Here is a 16,957-nt window from a genome sequence, read left to right on the forward strand (position 1 = left end):
AAGTCTGCAACTGGATATTTGGAACTCTCTGAGGCCTTCGTTGGAAACGGGAATTCTTCATATAATGGTAGACAGAAGAATTATCAGCAAGTTTATTGTGTTGTGTGTATTCAACTCACAGAGTAGAACCTTCATTTAGACAGAGCAGATTTGTAACACTCTTTTTGTGGAATTTGCAAGTGGAGATTTCAAGCGAATTGAGGCCAACGGTAGAAAAGGAAATATCTTCGTATAAAAACTAGACAGAATCAGTTTCAGAAACTGCTTTGTGATGTGTGAGTTCAACTCACAGATCTTAATCTTTCTTTGCATACAGCTGTTTGGAAACACTCTGATTGTAAAGTCTGCAACTGGATATTTGGACCTCTCTGAGGCCTTCGTTGGAAACGGGATTTCTTGATATAGTGCTAGACAGAAGAATTCTCTGTAACTTCTTTGTTGTGTGTGTATTATACTCACAGAGTTGAACCTTCCTTTAGAGAGAGCAGATTTGAAACCCTCTTTTTGTGCAATTTGCAAGTGGAGATTTCAAGCGATTTAAGGACAATGGAAGAAAAGGAAATATCTTTGTATAAAAACTAGACAGAATCATTCTCAGAAACTGCTTTGTGATGTGTGCATTCAACTCACAGAGTTTAACTTTTCTTTTCATAGAGCAGTTGGGAAACACTCTGTTTGTATTGTCTGCAAGTGGATATTTGGACCTCCTTGAGGCCTTCGTTGGAAAGGGGATTTCTTCATATAATGCTAGACAGAAGAATTCTCAGTAAGTTCCTTGTGTTGTGTGTATTCAATTCACAGAGTTGAACCTTCATTTCGACAGAGCAGATTTGAAACACTCTTTTTGTGGAATTTGAAAGTGGAGATTTCAAGCGCTTTGAGGTCAATTGTGGAAAAGGAAATATCTTCGCATAAAAACTAGACAGAATCAGTTTCAGAGACTGCTTTGTGATGTGTGTGTTTAACTCACAGAGTTTACCCTTTCTTTTCATACAGTAGTTTGGAAGCACTCAGTTTGTAACGTCTGCAACTGGATATTTGGACCTCTCTGAGGCCTTCGTTGGAAACGGGATTTCTTGATATAGTGCTAGACAGAAAAATTCTCAGTAACTTCTTTGTGCTGTGTGTATTCAACTCACAGAGTTGAACCTTCCTTTAGAGAGAGCACATTTGAAACCCTCTTTTTGTGGAATTTGCAAGTGGAGATTTCAAATGCTTTAAGGTCAACGGTAGAAAAGGAAATATCTTCTTATAAAAACTAGACAGAATCATTCTCAGAAGCTGCTTTGTGATGTGTGCGTTCAACTCACAGAGTTTAACCTTTCTTTTCATAGAGCAGTTGGGAAACACGCTGTTTGTATAATCTGCAAGTGGATATTTGGAGCTCCTTGAGGCCTTCGTTGGAAACGGGAATTCTTCATATAATGCTAGATAGAAGAATTCTCAGTAAGTTTATTGTGTTGTGTGTATTCAACTCGCAGAGTAGAACCTTCATTTAGACAGAGCAGATTTGAAACACTCATTTGTGGAATTTGGAAGTGGAGATTTCAAGCGCTTTGAGACCAACGGTAGAAAAGGAAATATCTTCGTATGAAAACTAGACAGAATCAGTTTCAGAAACTGCTTTGTGATGTGTGCGTTCCACTCACAGATCTTAAACATTCTTTGCATGCAACAGTTTGCAAACACTCTGATTGTAATGTCTTCAACTGGATATTTGGAACTCTCTGAGGCCTTCGTTGGAAACGGGATTTCTTGATATAGTGCTAGACAGAAGAATTCTCAGTAACTTCTTTGTGCTGTGTGTATTCTACTCACAGAGTTGAACCTTCCTTTACAGAGAGCAGATTTGAATCCCTCATTTTGTGGGATTTGCAAGTGGAGATTTCAAGCGATTTAAGGTCAACGGTAGAAAGGGAAATATCTTCTTATAAAAACTAGACAGCATCATTCTCAGAAACTGCTTTGTGATGTGTGCGTGCAACTCACGGAGTTCAAACTTTCTTTTCATAGAGCAGTTGGTAAACACTCTGTTTGTATTGTCTGCAAGTGGATATTTGGACCTCCTTGGGGCCTTCGTTGGAATCGGGATTTCTTCATAAAATGCTAGACAGAAGAATTCTCAGTAAGTTTCTTGTGTTGTGTGTATTCAACTCACAGAGTTGAAACTTCGTTTAGACAGAGCAGGTTTGAAACACTCTTTTTGTGGAATTTGCAAGTGGAGATTTCAAGCGCTTTGAGGCCCATGGTAGAAAAGGAAATACCTTCGTATAAAAATTAGACAGAATCATTCTCAGAAACTGCTTTGTGATGTGTGCGGTCAACTCACAGAGTTTAACCTTTCTTTCCATAGAGCAGTTGGGAAACACTCTGTTTGTATAGTCTGCAAGTGGATATTTGTACCTCCTTGAGGACTTGTTTGGAAACGGGAATTCTTCATATAATGCTTGACAGAAGAATTCTCAGTAAGTTTCTTGTGTTGTGTGTACTCAACTCACAGAGTAGAACCTTCATTTAGACAGAGCAGATTTGAAACACTCTTATTGTGGAATTTGCAAGTGGAGATTTCAAGTGCTTTGAGACCAATGGTAGAAAAGGAAATATCTTCGTATAAAAACTAGACAGAATCGGTTTCAGAGACTGCTTTGTGATGTGTCCGTTTAACTCACAGAGTTTAACCTTTCTTCGCACACAGCAGTTTGGAAGCACTCTGTTTGTAACGTCTGCAAGTAGATATTTGGAACTCTCTGAGGCCTTCGTTGGAAACGGGATATCTTGATATAGTGCAAGATAGAAAAATTCTCAGTAACTTCCTTGTGCTGTGTGTATTCAACTGACAGAGTTGAGCCTTCCTTTAGAGAGAGCAGATTTGAAACCCTCTTTTTGTGGAATTTGCAAGTGGAGATTTCAAGCGATTTATGGTCAATGGTAGAAAAGGAAATATGTTCTTATAAAAACTAGACAGAATCATTCTCAGAAACTGCTTTGTGATGTGTGCGTGCAACTCACGGAGTTCAAACTTTCTTTTCATAGAGCAGTTGGTAAACACTCTGTTTGTATAGTCTGCAAGTGGATATTTGGACCTCCTTGGGGCCTTCGTTGGAATCGGGATTTCTTCATAAAATGCTAGACAGAAGCATTCTCAGTAAGTTTCCTGTGTTGTGTGTATTCAACTCACAGAGTTGAAACTTCGTTTAGACAGAGCAGGTTTGAAACACTCTTTTTGTGGAATTTGCAAGTGGAGATTTCAAGCGCTTTGAGGCCCATGGTAGAAAAGGAAATACCTTCGTATAAAAATTAGACAGAATCATTCTCAGAAACTGCTTTGTGATGTGTGCGGCCAACTCACACAGTTTAACCTTTCTTTCCATAGAGCAGTTGGGAAACACTCTGTTTGTATAGTCTGCAAGTGGATATTTGTACCTCCTTGAGGACTTGTTTGGAAACGGGAATTCTTCATATAATGCTTGACAGAAGAATTCTCATTAAGTTTCTTGTGTTGTGTGTACTCAACTCACAGAGTAGAACCTTCATTTAGACAGAGCAGATTTGAAACACTCTTATTGTGGAATTTGCAAGTGGAGATTTCAAGTGCTTTGAGACCAATGGTATAAAAGGAAATATCTTCGTATAAAAACTAGACAGAATCTGTTTCAGAGACTGCTTTGTGATGTGTCCGTTTAACTCACAGAGTTTAACCTTTCTTCGCACACAGCAGTTTGGAAGCACTCTGTTTGTAACGTCTGCAAGTAGATATTTGGAACTCTCTGAGGCCTTCGTTGGAAACGGGATAAATTGATATAGTGCAAGATAGAAAAATTCTCAGTAACTTCCTTGTGCTGTGTGTATTCAACTGACAGAGTTGAGCCTTCCTTTAGAGAGAGCAGAATTGAAACCCTCTTTTTGTGGAATTTGCAAGTGGAGATTTCAAGCGATTTATGGTCAATGGTAGAAAAGGAAATATCTTCTTATAAAAACTAGACAGAATAATTCTCAGAAACTGCTTTGTGATGTGTGCATTCAACTCACAGAGTTTAACTTTTCTTTTCATAGAGCAGTTGGGAAACACTCTGTTTGTATTGTCTGCAAGTGGATATTTGGACCTCCTTGAGGCCTTCGTTGGAAAGGGGATTTCTTCATATTATGCTAGACAGAAGAATTCTCAGTAAGTTCCTTGTGTTGTGTGTATTCAATTCACAGAGTTGAACTTTCATTTCGACAGAGCAGATTTGAAACACTCTTTTTGTGGAATTTGAAAGTGGAGATTTCAAGCGCTTTGAGGTCAATTGTGGAAAAGGAAATATCTTCGCATAAAAACTAGACAGAATCAGTTTCAGAGACTGCTTTGTGATGTGTCCGTTTAACTCACAGAGTTTAACCTTTCTTTTCATACAGCAGTTTGGAAGCACTCTGTTTGTAACGTCTGCAAGTAGATATTTGGAACTCTCTGAGGCCTTCGTTGGAAACGGGATATCTTGATATAGTGCAAGATAGAAAAATTCTCAGTAACTTCCTTGTGCTGTGTGTATTCAACTGACAGAGTTGAGCCTTCCTTTAGAGAGAGCAGATTTGAAACCCTCTTTTTGTGGAATTTGCAAGTGGAGATTTCAAGCGATTTATGGTCAATGGTAGAAAAGGAAATATGTTCTTATAAAAACTAGACAGAATAATTCTCAGAAACTGCTTTGTGATGTGTGCGTTCAACTCACAGAGTTTAACCTTTCTTTTCATAGAGCAGTTGGTAAACCCTCTGTTTGTATAGTCTGCAAGTGGATATTTGGACCTCCTTGAGGCCTTCGTTGGAAACGGGATTTCTTCATGTAATGCAAGACAGAAGAAATCTCAGAAACTCCCTTGTGTTGTGTGTATTCAACTCACAGAGTTGAACCTTCATTTAGACAGAGCAGATTTGAAACACTCATTTTGTGAAATTTGCATGTGGAGGTTTCAAGCGCTTTGAGACCAATGGTAGAAAATGAAATATCTTCGTATAAAAACTAGACAGAATCCGTTTCAGAAACTGCTTTGTGATGTGTGCGTTGAACTCGCAGATCTTAACCTTTCTTTGAATACAGCAGTTTGGAAACACTCTGATTGTAAAGTCTGCAACTGGATATTTGGAACTCTCTGAGGCCTTCGTTGGAAACGGGAATTCTTCATATAATGGTAGACAGAAGAATTCTCAGCAAGTTTATTGTGTTGTGTGTATTCAACTCACAGAGTAGAACCTTCATTTAGACAGAGCAGATTTGTAACACTCTTTTTGTGGAATTTGCAAGTGGAGATTTCAAGCGAATTGAGGCCAACGGTAGAAAAGGAAATATCTTCGTATAAAAACTAGACAGAATCAGTTTCAGAAACTGCTTTGTGATGTGTGAGTTCAACTCACAGATCTTAATCTTTCTTTGCATACAGCTGTTTGGAAACACTCTGATTGTAAAGTCTGCAACTGGATATTTGGACCTCTCTGAGGCCTTCGTTGGAAACGGGATTTCTTGATATAGTGCTAGACAGAAGAATTCTCTGTAACTTCTTTGTTGTGTGTGTATTATACTCACAGAGTTGAACCTTCCTTTAGAGAGAGCAGATTTGAAACCCTCTTTTTGTGCAATTTGCAAGTGGAGATTTCAAGCGATTTAAGGACAATGGAAGAAAAGGAAATATCTTTGTATAAAAACTAGACAGAATCATTCTCAGAAACTGCTTTGTGATGTGTGCATTCAACTCACAGAGTTTAACTTTTCTTTTCATAGAGCAGTTGGGAAACACTCTGTTTGTATTGTCTGCAAGTGGATATTTGGACCTCCTTGAGGCCTTCGTTGGAAAGGGGATTTCTTCATATAATGCTAGACAGAAGAATTCTCAGTAAGTTCCTTGTGTTGTGTGTATTCAATTCACAGAGTTGAACCTTCATTTCGACAGAGCAGATTTGAAACACTCTTTTTGTGGAATTTGAAAGTGGAGATTTCAAGCGCTTTGAGGTCAATTGTGGAAAAGGAAATATCTTCGCATAAAAACTAGACAGAATCAGTTTCAGAGACTGCTTTGTGATGTGTGTGTTTAACTCACAGAGTTTACCCTTTCTTTTCATACAGTAGTTTGGAAGCACTCAGTTTGTAACGTCTGCAACTGGATATTTGGACCTCTCTGAGGCCTTCGTTGGAAACGGGATTTCTTGATATAGTGCTAGACAGAAAAATTCTCAGTAACTTCTTTGTGCTGTGTGTATTCAACTCACAGAGTTGAACCTTCCTTTAGAGAGAGCACATTTGAAACCCTCTTTTTGTGGAATTTGCAAGTGGAGATTTCAAATGCTTTAAGGTCAACGGTAGAAAAGGAAATATCTTCTTATAAAAACTAGACAGAATCATTCTCAGAAGCTGCTTTGTGATGTGTGCGTTCAACTCACAGAGTTTAACCTTTCTTTTCATAGAGCAGTTGGGAAACACGCTGTTTGTATAATCTGCAAGTGGATATTTGGAGCTCCTTGAGGCCTTCGTTGGAAACGGGAATTCTTCATATAATGCTAGATAGAAGAATTCTCAGTAAGTTTATTGTGTTGTGTGTATTCAACTCGCAGAGTAGAACCTTCATTTAGACAGAGCAGATTTGAAACACTCATTTGTGGAATTTGGAAGTGGAGATTTCAAGCGCTTTGAGACCAACGGTAGAAAAGGAAATCTCTTCGTATGAAAACTAGACAGAATCAGTTTCAGAAACTGCTTTGTGATGTGTGCGTTCCACTCACAGATCTTAAACATTCTTTGCATGCAACAGTTTGCAAACACTCTGATTGTAATGTCTTCAACTGGATATTTGGAACTCTCTGAGGCCTTCGTTGGAAACGGGATTTCTTGATATAGTGCTAGACAGAAGAATTCTCAGTAACTTCTTTGTGCTGTGTGTATTCTACTCACAGAGTTGAACCTTCCTTTACAGAGAGCAGATTTGAATCCCTCATTTTGTGGGATTTGCAAGTGGAGATTTCAAGCGATTTAAGGTCAACGGTAGAAAGGGAAATATCTTCTTATAAAAACTAGACAGCATCATTCTCAGAAACTGCTTTGTGATGTGTGTGTGCAACTCACGGAGTTCAAACTTTCTTTTCATAGAGCAGTTGGTAAACACTCTGTTTGTATTGTCTGCAAGTGGATATTTGGACCTCCTTGGGGCCTTCGTTGGAATCGGGATTTCTTCATAAAATGCTAGACAGAAGAATTCTCAGTAAGTTTCTTGTGTTGTGTGTATTCAACTCACAGAGTTGAAACTTCGTTTAGACAGAGCAGGTTTGAAACACTCTTTTTGTGGAATTTGCAAGTGGAGATTTCAAGCGCTTTGAGGCCCATGGTAGAAAAGGAAATACCTTCGTATAAAAATTAGACAGAATCATTCTCAGAAACTGCTTTGTGATGTGTGCGGTCAACTCACACAGTTTAACCTTTCTTTCCATAGAGCAGTTGGGAAACACTCTGTTTGTATAGTCTGCAAGTGGATATTTGTACCTCCTTGAGGACTTGTTTGGAAACGGGAATTCTTCATATAATGCTTGACAGAAGAATTCTCAGTAAGTTTCTTGTGTTGTGTGTACTCAACTCACAGAGTAGAACCTTCATTTAGACAGAGCAGATTTGAAACACTCTTATTGTGGAATTTGCAAGTGGAGATTTCAAGTGCTTTGAGACCAATGGTAGAAAAGGAAATATCTTCGTATAAAAACTAGACAGAATCGGTTTCAGAGACTGCTTTGTGATGTGTCCGTTTAACTCACAGAGTTTAACCTTTCTTCGCACACAGCAGTTTGGAAGCACTCTGTTTGTAACGTCTGCAAGTAGATATTTGGAACTCTCTGAGGCCTTCGTTGGAAACGGGATATCTTGATATAGTGCAAGATAGAAAAATTCTCAGTAACTTCCTTGTGCTGTGTGTATTCAACTGACAGAGTTGAGCCTTCCTTTAGAGAGAGCAGATTTGAAACCCTCTTTTTGTGGAATTTGCAAGTGGAGATTTCAAGCGATTTATGGTCAATGGTAGAAAAGGAAATATGTTCTTATAAAAACTAGACAGAATCATTCTCAGAAACTGCTTTGTGATGTGTGCGTGCAACTCACGGAGTTCAAACTTTCTTTTCATAGAGCAGTTGGTAAACACTCTGTTTGTATAGTCTGCAAGTGGATATTTGGACCTCCTTGGGGCCTTCGTTGGAATCGGGATTTCTTCATAAAATGCTAGACAGAAGCATTCTCAGTAAGTTTCCTGTGTTGTGTGTATTCAACTCACAGAGTTGAAACTTCGTTTAGACAGAGCAGGTTTGAAACACTCTTTTTGTGGAATTTGCAAGTGGAGATTTCAAGCGCTTTGAGGCCCATGGTAGAAAAGGAAATACCTTCGTATAAAAATTAGACAGAATCATTCTCAGAAACTGCTTTGTGATGTGTGCGGCCAACTCACACAGTTTAACCTTTCTTTCCATAGAGCAGTTGGGAAACACTCTGTTTGTATAGTCTGCAAGTGGATATTTGTACCTCCTTGAGGACTTGTTTGGAAACGGGAATTCTTCATATAATGCTTGACAGAAGAATTCTCAGTAAGTTTCTTGTGTTGTGTGTACTCAACTCACAGAGTAGAACCTTCATTTAGACAGAGCAGATTTGAAACACTCTTATTGTGGAATTTGCAAGTGGAGATTTCAAGTGCTTTGAGACCAATGGTATAAAAGGAAATATCTTCGTATAAAAACTAGACAGAATCTGTTTCAGAGACTGCTTTGTGATGTGTCCGTTTAACTCACAGAGTTTAACCTTTCTTCGCACACAGCAGTTTGGAAGCACTCTGTTTGTAACGTCTGCAAGTAGATATTTGGAACTCTCTGAGGCCTTCGTTGGAAACGGGATATCTTGATATAGTGCAAGATAGAAAAATTCTCAGTAACTTCCTTGTGCTGTGTGTATTCAACTGACAGAGTTGAGCCTTCCTTTAGAGAGAGCAGAATTGAAACCCTCTTTTTGTGGAATTTGCAAGTGGAGATTTCAAGCGATTTATGGTCAATGGTAGAAAAGGAAATATGTTCTTATAAAAACTAGACAGAATAATTCTCAGAAACTGCTTTGTGATGTGTGCGTTCAACTCACAGAGTTTAACCTTTCTTTTCATAGAGCAGTTGGTAAACCCTCTGTTTGTATAGTCTGCAAGTGGATATTTGGACCTCCTTGAGGCCTTCGTTGGAAACGGGATTTCTTCATGTAATGCAAGACAGAAGAAATCTCAGAAACTCCCTTGTGTTGTGTGTATTTAACTCACAGAGTTGAACCTTCATTTAGACAGAGCAGATTTGAAACACTCATTTTGTGAAATTTGCATGTGGAGGTTTCAAGCGCTTTGAGACCAATGGTAGAAAATGAAATATCTTCGTATAAAAACTAGACAGAATCCGTTTCAGAAACTGCTTTGTGATGTGTGCGTTGAACTCGCAGATCTTAACCTTTCTTTGAATACAGCAGTTTGGAAACACTCTGATTGTAAAGTCTGCAACTGGATATTTGGAACTCTCTGAGGCCTTCGTTGGAAACGGGAATTCTTCATATAATGGTAGACAGAAGAATTCTCAGCAAGTTTATTGTGTTGTGTGTATTCAACTCACAGAGTAGAACCTTCATTTAGACAGAGCAGATTTGTAACACTCTTTTTGTGGAATTTGCAAGTGGAGATTTCAAGCGAATTGAGGCCAACGGTAGAAAAGGAAATATCTTCGTATAAAAACTAGACAGAATCTGTTTCAGAAACTGCTTTGTGATGTGTGAGTTCAACTCACAGATCTTAATCTTTCTTTGCATACAGCTGTTTGGAAACACTCTGATTGTAAAGTCTGCAACTGGATATTTGGACCTCTCTGAGGCCTTCGTTGGAAACGGGATTTCTTGATATAGTGCTAGACAGAAGAATTCTCTGTAACTTCTTTGTTGTGTGTGTATTATACTCACAGAGTTGAACCTTCCTTTAGAGAGAGCAGATTTGAAACCCTCTTTTTGTGCAATTTGCAAGTGGAGATTTCAAGCGATTTAAGGACAATGGAAGAAAAGGAAATATCTTTGTATAAAAACTAGACAGAATCATTCTCAGAAACTGCTTTGTGATGTGTGCATTCAACTCACAGAGTTTAACTTTTCTTTTCATAGAGCAGTTGGGAAACACTCTGTTTGTATTGTCTGCAAGTGGATATTTGGACCTCCTTGAGGCCTTCGTTGGAAAGGGGATTTCTTCATGTAATGCTAGACAGAAGAATTCTCAGTAAGTTCCTTGTGTTGTGTGTATTCAATTCACAGAGTTGAACCTTCATTTCGACAGAGCAGATTTGAAACACTCTTTTTGTGGAATTTGAAAGTGGAGATTTCAAGCGCTTTGAGGTCAATTGTGGAAAAGGAAATATCTTCGCATAAAAACTAGACAGAATCAGTTTCAGAGACTGCTTTGTGATGTGTGTGTTTAACTCACAGAGTTTACCCTTTCTTTTCATACAGTAGTTTGGAAGCACTCAGTTTGTAACGTCTGCAACTGGATATTTGGACCTCTCCGAGGCCTTCGTTGGAAACGGGATTTCTTGATATAGTGCTAGACAGAAAAATTCTCAGTAACTTCTTTGTGCTGTGTGTATTCAACTCACAGAGTTGAACCTTCCTTTAGAGAGAGCACATTTGAAACCCTCTTTTTGTGGAATTTGCAAGTGGAGATTTCAAATGCTTTAAGGTCAACGGTAGAAAAGGAAATATCTTCTTATAAAAACTAGACAGAATCATTCTCAGAAGCTGCTTTGTGATGTGTGCGTTCAACTCACAGAGTTTAACCTTTCTTTTCATAGAGCAGTTGGGAAACACGCTGTTTGTATAATCTGCAAGTGGATATTTGGAGCTCCTTGAGGCCTTCGTTGGAAACGGGAATTCTTCATATAATGCTAGACAGAAGAATTCTCAGTAAGTTTATTGTGTTGTGTGTATTCAACTCACAGAGTAGAACCTTCATTTAGACAGAGCAGATTTGAAACACTCATTTGTGGAATTTGGAAGTGGAGATTTCAAGCGCTTTGAGACCAACGGTAGAAAAGAAAATATCTTCGTATGAAAACTAGACAGAATCAGTTTCAGAAACTGCTTTGTGATGTGTGCGTTCCACTCACAGATCTTAAACATTCTTTGCATGCAACAGTTTGCAAACACTCTGATTGTAATGTCTTCAACTGGATATTTGGAACTCTCTGAGGCCTTCGTTGGAAACGGGATTTCTTGATATAGTGCTAGACAGAAGAATTCTCAGTAACTTCTTTGTGCTGTGTGTATTCTACTCACAAAGTTGAACCTTCCTTTACAGAGAGCAGATTTGAATACCTCATTTTGTGGGATTTGCAAGTGGAGATTTCAAGCGATTTAAGGTCAACGGTAGAAAGGGAAATATCTTCTTATAAAAACTAGACAGAATCATTCTCAGAAACTGCTTTGTGATGTGTGCGTGCAACTCACGGAGTTCAAACTTTCTTTTCATAGAGCAGTTGGTAAACACTCTGTTTGTATAGTCTGCAAGTGGATATTTGGACCTCCTTGGGGCCTTCGTTGGAATCGGGATTTCTTCATAAAATGCTAGACAGAAGCATTCTCAGTAAGTTTCCTGTGTTGTGTGTATTCAACTCACAGAGTTGAAACTTCGTTTAGACAGAGCAGGTTTGAAACACTCTTTTTGTGGAATTTGCAAGTGGAGATTTCAAGCGCTTTGAGGCCCATGGTAGAAAAGGAAATACCTTCGTATAAAAATTAGACAGAATCATTCTCAGAAACTGCCTTGTGATGTGTGCGGCCAACTCACAAAGTTTAACCTTTCTTTCCATAGAGCAGTTGGGAAACACTCTGTTTGTATAGTCTGCAAGTGGATATTTGTACCTCCTTGAGGACTTGTTTGGAAACGGGAATTCTTCATATAATGCTTGACAGAAGAATTCTCAGTAAGTTTCTTGTGTTGTGTGTACTCAACTCACAGAGTAGAACCTTCATTTAGACAGAGCAGATTTGAAACACTCTTATTGTGGAATTTGCAAGTGGAGATTTCAAGTGCTTTGAGACCAATGGTATAAAAGGAAATATCTTCGTATAAAAACTAGACAGAATCTGTTTCAGAGACTGCTTTGTGATGTGTCCGTTTAACTCACAGAGTTTAACCTTTCTTCGCACACAGCAGTTTGGAAGCACTCTGTTTGTAACGTCTGCAAGTAGATATTTGGAACTCTCTGAGGCCTTCGTTGGAAACGGGATATCTTGATATAGTGCAAGATAGAAAAATTCTCAGTAACTTCCTTGTGCTGTGTGTATTCAACTGACAGAGTTGAGCCTTCCTTTAGAGAGAGCAGAATTGAAACCCTCTTTTTGTGGAATTTGCAAGTGGAGATTTCAAGCGATTTATGGTCAATGGTAGAAAAGGAAATATCTTCTTATAAAAACTAGACAGAATAATTCTCAGAAACTGCTTTGTGATGTGTGCGTTCAACTCACAGAGTTTAACCTTTCTTTTCATAGAGCAGTTGGTAAACCCTCTGTTTGTATAGTCTGCAAGTGGATATTTGGACCTCCTTGAGGCCTTCGTTGGAAACGGGATTTCTTCATGTAATGCAAGACAGAAGAAATCTCAGAAACTCCCTTGTGTTGTGTGTATTCAACTCACAGAGTTGAACCTTCATTTAGACAGAGCAGATTTGAAACACTCATTTTGTGAAATTTGCATGTGGAGGTTTCAAGCGCTTTGAGACCAATGGTAGAAAATGAAATATCTTCGTATAAAAACTAGACAGAATCCGTTTCAGAAACTGCTTTGTGATGTGTGCGTTGAACTCGCAGATCTTAACCTTTCTTTGAATACAGCAGTTTGGAAACACTCTGATTGTAAAGTCTGCAACTGGATATTTGGAACTCTCTGAGGCCTTCGTTGGAAACGGGAATTCTTCATATAATGGTAGACAGAAGAATTCTCAGCAAGTTTATTGTGTTGTGTGTATTCAACTCACAGAGTAGAACCTTCATTTAGGCAGAGCAGATTTGTAACACTCTTTTTGTGGAATTTGCAAGTGGAGATTTCAAGCGAATTGAGGCCAACGGTAGAAAAGGAAATATCTTCGTATAAAAACTAGACAGAATCTGTTTCAGAAACTGCTTTGTGATGTGTGAGTTCAACTCACAGATCTTAATCTTTCTTTGCATACAGCTGTTTGGAAACACTCTGATTGTAAAGTCTGCAACTGGATATTTGGACCTCTCTGAGGCCTTCGTTGGAAACGGGATTTCTTGATATAGTGCTAGACAGAAGAATTCTCTGTAACTTCTTTGTTGTGTGTGTATTATACTCACAGAGTTGAACCTTCCTTTAGAGAGAGCAGATTTGAAACCCTCTTTTTGTGCAATTTGCAAGTGGAGATTTCAAGCGATTTAAGGACAATGGAAGAAAAGGAAATATCTTCGTATAAAAACTAGACAGAATCATTCTCAGAAACTGCTTTGTGATGTGTGCATTCAACTCACAGAGTTTAACTTTTCTTTTCATAGAGCAGTTGGGAATCACTCTGTTTGTATTGTCTGCAAGTGGATATTTGGACCTCCTTGAGGCCTTCGTTGGAAAGGGGATTTCTTCATATTATGCTAGACAGAAGAATTCTCAGTAAGTTCCTTGTGTTGTGTGTATTCAATTCACAGAGTTGAACCTTCATTTCGACAGAGCAGATTTGAAACACTCTTTTTGTGGAATTTGAAAGTGGAGATTTCAAGCGCTTTGAGGTCAATTGTGGAAAAGGAAATATCTTCGCATAAAAACTAGACAGAATCAGTTTCAGAGACTGCTTTGTGATGTGTGTGTTTAACTCACAGAATTTACCCTTTCTTTTCATACAGTAGTTTGGAAGCACTCAGTTTGTAACGTCTGCAACTGGATATTTGGACCTCTCTGACGCCTTCGTTGGAAACGGGATTTCATGATATAGTGCTAGACAGAAAAATTCTCAGTAACTTCTTTGTGCTGTGTGTATTCAACTCACAGAGTTGAACCTTCCTTTAGAGAGAGCACATTTGAAACCCTCTTTTAGTGGAATTTGCAAGTGGAGATTTCAAGTGCTTTAAGGTCAACGGTAGAAAAGGAAATATCTTCTTATAAAAACTAGACAGAATCATTCTCAGAAACTGCTTTGTGATGTGTGCGTTCAACTCACAGAGTTTAACCTTTCTTTTCATAGAGCAGTTGGGAAACATGCTGTTTGTATAATCTGCAGGTGGATATTTGGAGTTCCTTGAGGCCTTCGTTGGAAACGGGAATTCTTCATATAATGCTAGACAGAAGAATTCTCAGTAAGTTTATTGTGTTGTGTGTACTCAACTCACAGAGTAGAACCTTCATTTAGACAAAGCAGATTTGAATCACTCTTATTGTGGAATTTGCAAGTGGAGATTTCAAGTGCTTTGAGACCAATGGTAGAAAAGGAAATATCTTCGTATAAAAACTAGACAGAATCTGTTTCAGAGACTGCTTTGTGATGTGTCCGTTTAACTCACAGAGTTTAACCTTTCTTCGCACACAGCAGTTTGGAAGCACTCTGTTTGTAACGTCTGCAAGTAGATATTTGGAACTCTCTGAGGCCTTCGTTGGAAACGGGATATCTTGTAGTGCAAGATAGAAAAATTCTCAGTAACTTCCTTGTGCTGTGTGTATTCAACTGACAGAGTTGAGCCTTCCTTTAGAGAGAGCAGATTTGAAACCCTCTTTTTGTGGAATTTGCAAGTGGAGATTTCAAGCGATTTATGGTCAATGGTAGAAAAGGAAATATGTTCTTATAAAAACTAGACAGAATAATTCTCAGAAACTGCTTTGTGATGTGTGCGTTCAACTCACAGAGTTTAACCTTTCTTTTCATAGAGCAGTTGGTAAACCCTCTGTTTGTATAGTCTGCAAGTGGATATTTGGACCTCCTTGAGGCCTTCGTTGGAAACGGGATTTCTTCATGTAATGCAAGACAGAAGAAATCTCAGAAACTCCCTTGTGTTGTGTGTATTCAACTCACAGAGTTGAACCTTCATTTAGACAGAGCAGATTTGAAACACTCATTTTGTGAAATTTGCATGTGGAGGTTTCAAGCGCTTTGAGACCAATGGTAGAAAATGAAATATCTTCGTATAAAAACTAGACAGAATCCGTTTCAGAAACTGCTTTGTGATGTGTGCGTTGAACTCGCAGATCTTAACCTTTCTTTGAATACAGCAGTTTGGAAACACTCTGATTGTAAAGTCTGCAACTGGATATTTGGAACTCTCTGAGGCCTTCGTTGGAAACGGGAATTCTTCATATAATGGTAGACAGAAGAATTATCAGCAAGTTTATTGTGTTGTGTGTATTCAACTCACAGAGTAGAACCTTCATTTAGACAGAGCAGATTTGTAACACTCTTTTTGTGGAATTTGCAAGTGGAGATTTCAAGCGAATTGAGGCCAACGGTAGAAAAGGAAATATCTTCGTATAAAAACTAGACAGAATCAGTTTCAGAAACTGCTTTGTGATGTGTGAGTTCAACTCACAGATCTTAATCTTTCTTTGCATACAGCTGTTTGGAAACACTCTGATTGTAAAGTCTGCAACTGGATATTTGGACCTCTCTGAGGCCTTCGTTGGAAACGGGATTTCTTGATATAGTGCTAGACAGAAGAATTCTCTGTAACTTCTTTGTTGTGTGTGTATTATACTCACAGAGTTGAACCTTCCTTTAGAGAGAGCAGATTTGAAACCCTCTTTTTGTGCAATTTGCAAGTGGAGATTTCAAGCGATTTAAGGACAATGGAAGAAAAGGAAATATCTTTGTATAAAAACTAGACAGAATCATTCTCAGAAACTGCTTTGTGATGTGTGCATTCAACTCACAGAGTTTAACTTTTCTTTTCATAGAGCAGTTGGGAAACACTCTGTTTGTATTGTCTGCAAGTGGATATTTGGACCTCCTTGAGGCCTTCGTTGGAAAGGGGATTTCTTCATATAATGCTAGACAGAAGAATTCTCAGTAAGTTCCTTGTGTTGTGTGTATTCAATTCACAGAGTTGAACCTTCATTTCGACAGAGCAGATTTGAAACACTCTTTTTGTGGAATTTGAAAGTGGAGATTTCAAGCGCTTTGAGGTCAATTGTGGAAAAGGAAATATCTTCGCATAAAAACTAGACAGAATCAGTTTCAGAGACTGCTTTGTGATGTGTGTGTTTAACTCACAGAGTTTACCCTTTCTTTTCATACAGTAGTTTGGAAGCACTCAGTTTGTAACGTCTGCAACTGGATATTTGGACCTCTCTGAGGCCTTCGTTGGAAACGGGATTTCTTGATATAGTGCTAGACAGAAAAATTCTCAGTAACTTCTTTGTGCTGTGTGTATTCAACTCACAGAGTTGAACCTTCCTTTAGAGAGAGCACATTTGAAACCCTCTTTTTGTGGAATTTGCAAGTGGAGATTTCAAATGCTTTAAGGTCAACGGTAGAAAAGGAAATATCTTCTTATAAAAACTAGACAGAATCATTCTCAGAAGCTGCTTTGTGATGTGTGCGTTCAACTCACAGAGTTTAACCTTTCTTTTCATAGAGCAGTTGGGAAACACGCTGTTTGTATAATCTGCAAGTGGATATTTGGAGCTCCTTGAGGCCTCCGTTGGAAACGGGAGTTCTTCATATAATGCTAGATAGAAGAATTCTCAGTAAGTTTATTGTGTTGTGTGTATTCAACTCGCAGAGTAGAACCTTCATTTAGACAGAGCAGATTTGAAACACTCATTTGTGGAATTTGGAAGTGGAGATTTCAAGCGCTTTGAGACCAACGGTAGAAAAGGAAATATCTTCGTATGAAAACTAGACAGAATCAGTTTCAGAAACTGCTTTGTGATGTGTGCGTTCCACTCACAGATCTTAAACATT

Source organism: Pan paniscus, chromosome 18 (genome assembly GCF_029289425.2).
Source record: "Pan paniscus chromosome 18, NHGRI_mPanPan1-v2.0_pri, whole genome shotgun sequence".
Classification (NCBI taxonomy): domain Eukaryota; kingdom Metazoa; phylum Chordata; class Mammalia; order Primates; family Hominidae; genus Pan; species Pan paniscus.